General features: G+C 43.0%; 1 protein-coding gene across 1 annotated transcript in view; it reads right to left on the reverse strand.

The window, feature by feature from the left end:
- The window catches only part of ADNP (activity dependent neuroprotector homeobox), a 43,677-nt gene extending 38,584 nt beyond the window's left edge, over positions 1-5,093 (reverse strand). Inside the window, exon 1 of the mRNA XM_056845646.1 lies at positions 5,075-5,093. The gene's annotated coding sequence lies outside the window, so the exon portion shown is untranslated. The remainder of the gene's footprint in view (positions 1-5,074) is intronic.
- Between the last annotated feature and the right edge of the window lie 907 nt (positions 5,094-6,000).

Here is a 6,000-nt window from a genome sequence, read left to right on the forward strand (position 1 = left end):
CAAATCAACAGGACTTATAAGTACTTACCTGTTTGGATCATGCCCCAAGTATTTTTCTATTGGACCTCCATGCTTTGATAATTGGCTCTCTTAGTGCTTTATTGAAGTCACGTTCTAATAATATGCTAAAAATAGTTTGGCCTGTATAGAAAAAAATTTCAGCAGGCGATTTATAAGGCTTTTTTACTCTAAAAAAATCTTAACTTTAAAAAAATAGTTTGAGGAGAAAGAGGCACCTGGCTCACACTAATGCAGTCTACAGTTATGCGTTAGAATGAGGTTTAAGTATACAACATTTTATACAATTTTTCATTAAACAATAGGTAAATGGCACTACAACCTTTGGTCTATGGTGAAATAAAACCTGCCTTCATCCATACCTATCAAAACTTGGCACGATACACCTCAAACTCCAACATCTGGTGAAATTTAATGGCCGTTGATAGACCTATCCTGAGTTTTTCTTTTTGTTAAATTTGTTTTCAGGTCACCTAACCTTACAATGTACTGACAATTAAGATTAGCCTTCTGCATATCTCAATAGGACAGTCATTCCTAGTGATTTATGGTAGCACCAAAATATAGGATATAGGAACCTGCACAGGAAAAAAAATTGATTTCTCTCTTCCATATGAAAAAAGCTGTACAAAGGTAAAGGCTCCAGATTAGAACAGAAATGTCAGGCAGAAGATACCAACCTCATGATTCGAGATACAAAGACTGTGTGCTAGTTTCTATACTACAGCCTTTGGGAGCCAAGATAAACACACCATCCAGAAGGCACCTAAGGAAATTAATGCAGAACATTTAAGAGGAGTGTTCTACCAGTACTGTAGTGATCCATTCCAGAGGGATAGATGTAATAATCCGCTGCAGTCAAAATGACAAAGAGTTTTGTGGCACCTTAAAGATTAACACATTTATTGTAGCATGAACATCTGTGAGCCAGAACCCACTCTGTCATGATCAGCTGTGGCTCACAAAGCCTTATGCACAATGAATTTTCCTATCTTTAAGATGCCACAAGACTCTATGTCATTTCAGCGGTGATTCATGTTACTAAGATGGGGAAAAAATAAAACTTGAAAAAAGGCAGATAACTCATCAGCAGCCATATTCAAACCTTTAAAGTTGGGGCAGAGGAACATATGCATGAATGTGACTGTGCAGGGATGAGGTATATGTCTGTTGCTACCCCCCCCCCCAATCTCCATTTGCTTAAGGTAAGGTCTGAAAAGAGTCCTACATGCAGATCATGACTGTAGGCACTGTACAGGCCTCGTACATGTTATCAGGGATCCCATGTGCACCCAGTAGGTACAATCAGTGACCCCCACATCTGAAATTCTGAACTGGACTACTGTGAGTAAGCACACAGTAACATGCATGCTTCTGAGTACCCTGAATGTGATACCCTATGCCCTTTACTCAGGGCACCTGGAAGGGCAGAATGAAAGTATACTAGGTAGACATTCACACTTTCAGGGCCTGAAACACAGCAGCCCACTGTGAGTACTCAAGTAAGTAAACTCTCGGCACAAAGTCTCAGCCTTATTTTTTTTAACACTGATCATTTTGAAATTAATGTTACACTTGACAGCTTGACCTGGTTCATGAGAGATATCCAGATTTGGAACCTAAAAGCCAGTCATGTGAACACTCAGACAGATAGATGAAGATGTATATCTGAGCATACAAAATGATACACTGAAAAATGAATCACTGGAGGAAAGTGTGGACTTTAATCTAGTTATTTAAGTGTAATGTATAGTTTGAAATCAAGATCAAATGGAATCCTCTTATTTGGGGTTTAATTACTTTTATTAAACTGCAAGGATGCTGTTATTCTTTTCAGAGGACACAGATTTAGGTAAGCACACTCTAAACAGGTTGCCTTATTCTTGGTTCTGAACATCCTATGGCACATCAAGTTCATTTCAGTGGCCAGAAATGCCAACAGTGGGAAAAATCCAAGGGGGGGAAATTAAACCATTAGTGCCATGGGCCCCAAACTCACATAGTCAGATCCAGCCAATTTAGCACACTTTAATAAAGATGCCTGCATGCAATTATCAACATAGCACGGGAAAGATGTATAGGCCCTTCCAGCTCTTGTCTTGGCATACCACAAATCCCTGCCGTGCCACCTTTCAACAAGTTTGCCATCCATGATTTATACAAATAGCTGACCCAATTATTTGCTACTATTTCTATTTTGGCGCTCCAAGTATGCTGAGAGCGTTTTCATAACCTGAGCCCGATTTTCTCACCTCTAGTGTTAATGTTCTTCCCCAAGTAACATCTATCCAATCAATGATCAACATAGACACATAAAGTAAGGTCCATCCAGCTGAGCAACAACCACTCACCCTTGGCGGCAGCTCTCAAAGGTCTCAAGACAGCAGTCTTTCCCATTTCTGCTTTCTTTGGTTCCTTTACTGTGGATGCCAAGGATCGAATCTAAGATCTTAAAAAAGCATGCTCTCAATTACTTAACTAGGCTTCCTTCCTATGGTGACAAAGCTAATTCACCATGGCAGGCTGCAAGACCAGCCTCACTAAGAAGACAGCAAGTTTTTTAAATACCCCAAATTTTTTATTTCAACATTTTACTCTGTACTAACATACCCTAACACTATGTGTGCATTAACTTACACTGTGTTAGAACTTACAATATGCATTAAATATACTGAATATTATCATTATCTTCGTCAAGCTTGTAGAATTCTGAGGGAATTCAAATTGGCTGTGTCCTACCAGTCATTTCACCTAAGTCAGTATATTTCATTGGCATAGACACAGTCCACTGATGCAAGAAACCTCTCCGTTGGTGGGATGCACCTCGCACTGACTGAACAAAATGCCTTTAGCTGAGAAGCAGGGTAAGACCTATTGTGCTTCTGCCTACCTAGGGCACGTCATTCAACATTCTCCAGCATTACACTGTAGTACACTGCTGGCAAAGATGATCCCTATTCTTCTCTTCTCCCCCCCCCCCATTACAATCACAGCTGCACTTTCCCCACACCATTCCATGTGATTGATACTGCTGACTGCTAACAGAATACTTGCTTACTTTTTGCAGAAGTCTTTCTTGGATATACATTCCATGTCCCCCCTTCCCCTTAATTATGGAGCTTTATGCCCAAGACAGTTCATCTTTTGTTTTGTCTTTCTTACACTCTTGGAAGGCTCTAAATATTTGCTTTCAACTCAGGGAGGCCTGCTGTTGCAAATACTGACAATTTCTTCTAGACTACTGTACATACTTGTTATATGTATGACACATACGTGTACGTACACATACAGTTACCCCTTGAAGATATCCCGCAAGTAGCTGTAACCTTCTTTCCCCTACATTCACTCACATAGGTAACTCAGTCCAAAACTCTGTGCAGATGCTAACTTCCCATTCATTACAGCACATTTCCTACTGTTTGCTTTTGAAGCCTTTGGCTTCAAAATAGCTACAGCTAAACAGTCATCGGCATTTACAGTAGTGTTCAAGATACCACATGCCCAAACTGAAGTGAAACCGTTTTGATATTTGTTTTATTAGAAATCATAGTATCAGCATCCAATAAAAGAATCAGGCCATGTACTATTAATTATTCCTACTGGCAATGATCTGATTTACACATTTAAGTGTCTTGGCAAACAGGGTTAAGTCATATCAACTGGAAATGGTTTTCATAATCTACTTGCATGAGAATGAATTCTGGCCAATTTTCTGAGACACTGGAATAGAACACTACATTTTCAAAGGGATTCCAGCAAGAATAGGAGCAGAATCTTGTAGTTACTGGATATGCGATGGCTGAAACCTGTTAAATATTAAAAAGCCAAATAGAACAGAAATGTGAACACTTCTCAGCAAAATAAAAAGTAGCAAAAGTTGCCAATTCATAATACTCTGAATTCCCACAAAATCCTACAAGCTTGACGAATGGATGCTTGAATATGAAGTGCAAAGTATTTTTCTTTGTTGATGTTTATAGCGCTGTATAGTGAAACACTTGTGTCTCTGACCCAACCACATTACCAGGAGACAGCTTTAACTACCCATGCGTGGAATCTGTTTCTTCTTTCATTTCTCTAAGGCAATAAAGGTGTTTGATAGGAAGTGGAAGCAACTGGATGGCAACCAATCAAAACACTCTAGAATTCAAGTAAACCTTTTGTTTTGGTCTTGCTTTTTAAGAACTGGGATGAAGCAAGTCTCCGCCTCCTTCATTTGTCACTTCAGCAACTATGACTTGAGTGTCTGATAAATGTCACTCTTGTCCAGGTAAGGTGGTTGAGACTTGAGACGTTGAATTTAGCGCTATTACAACACAGAACTCTTGACATCAGGAAGCTGGATATTTCCATAAGTGCAGGCCACATCAAAGCACATATGGCATAGTTATTTATCTAACACATTGCCGTTACTAAAAATCAAAGTTAAGTGCTGCTGTGCGAGAAATTTCTAACAATCACTGCTGACATTATCTCAATAGGAGAGCAGCAGCCATGAAAACAAGTCAGATTCATTTATGACTTGGGATGCCACGTGTTGATGGGCTGCTCCTTTACTCATTGTGAAGTTTTTATCTTCAAACCTAGAATGAAGTTAATGTTCAAGGTCGGAGAAGGGATAAAGCATCCTCCCCTGCACTACAGTTATTTCACCTCCCTCCACTTAAATCCACCGCCTTCACGCTCAGAAGCAAGGACCGCATCAACTTCTAAACTAGCAGCAGGCACTTTCCAGTGGCTCAGGGGAGATCGATTCCCCCAAGGAATTTCAGCAAAAGCTTCAGGCAGGTGAAGAAGCGCATCAAGGGATGGCACCGCTTTTAGGTACCACGGCATGACGACACTTCTGGCCCCGTTTCCAGGGAAAAGGATGCAGTGGTCAGATTCCTTAAATCAATGCTCTGGCTCACTAAACCTTTGCCTGTGCTGCTTCAGCTCCTAAGAGCAACCGAGCCTGCAGTGATAGGCCCATTCTCCCAGGCCTATAGAAGGCGCTGTGTGGCAACTTCCATTCCATGCATCTGGGGCCCTTCCCCCCACTCTGCAGCAGCCTTACCCAGTGTAGAGAATGCGCCCCCTACTGACTTCCACGCTCATTTCTCCATTCCACCGACTTGGCTGCGGTGCATTTTGGGTGGGGGCTGGGGTTTTTTTTTTCCTCCTCCCTTCGATGGCCATAAAACCCCAAGCAACGGTAGTTTTAAACGTCAAGCCACAGGCTCGTTACCTGGACGCCTAAGCAAAACAGGCTGCAAAAATAAATTTGGAAAAAAAAAATACAAAAAAAAAAAGAGAGAGAGAAAAGAATGCCATATCCCAAAGCAGCAGCAGAGAGGCGTGCTGGAGGAAGGTGCAGTTTCCCGGAGAAAGAAGCAGAAGGCGGCCTCCTCTCCCTCCCCGTCTTTTGTCTAGAAATAGGTTAGAGCAACTACTGCCCGGGATGGATGCAGCAAAGAAGAGTTGCGTGGGCGGGTGGGCGCTTGTGACCCTCCCCTGGAGCTGCTGCTCTGGTTCTGCCACGAATCCCGCCTTTTCCAGCACCCACCCCGCGACTCCCTCTAGTTAAGGGAAGGGAGGAGGGGGGGGGTCGCAGGAGGCGGCGGCTTCCCATTCATTGTACCGCAGCCCGCTCGAAAGATTCCAGCGCCAAATCCGCAGCCATCGGGGGGCTCCCCTAACGCTGCTTCTCCCTAAACCGGCACATGCCAGAGGGGGGAAAGAAGCAACCTCCCTCTCTCTCCCCCACCCCGCCAAAGGATGCCGGAGAGGACGGATGCCATCGCCATCCCCTCTCCTCCTCCCACGATGCAGACCGTGCAATCACAGCCACACTGGTGGGGGGGGCGCAACATCCATGTGCCGCCTCCCTGCAAAAAAAAAATAATAATAATAGAAGGAAGGAGGGAGGTGGGAAGAAAAGATTGCAGGGAGACGCGGCTGCATCCCCCGGAGGAGGGGAAAGAACCGGCGTGTGCACGGATG

Source organism: Euleptes europaea, chromosome 2, assembly GCF_029931775.1.
Source record: "Euleptes europaea isolate rEulEur1 chromosome 2, rEulEur1.hap1, whole genome shotgun sequence".
Lineage (NCBI taxonomy): Eukaryota > Metazoa > Chordata > Lepidosauria > Squamata > Sphaerodactylidae > Euleptes > Euleptes europaea.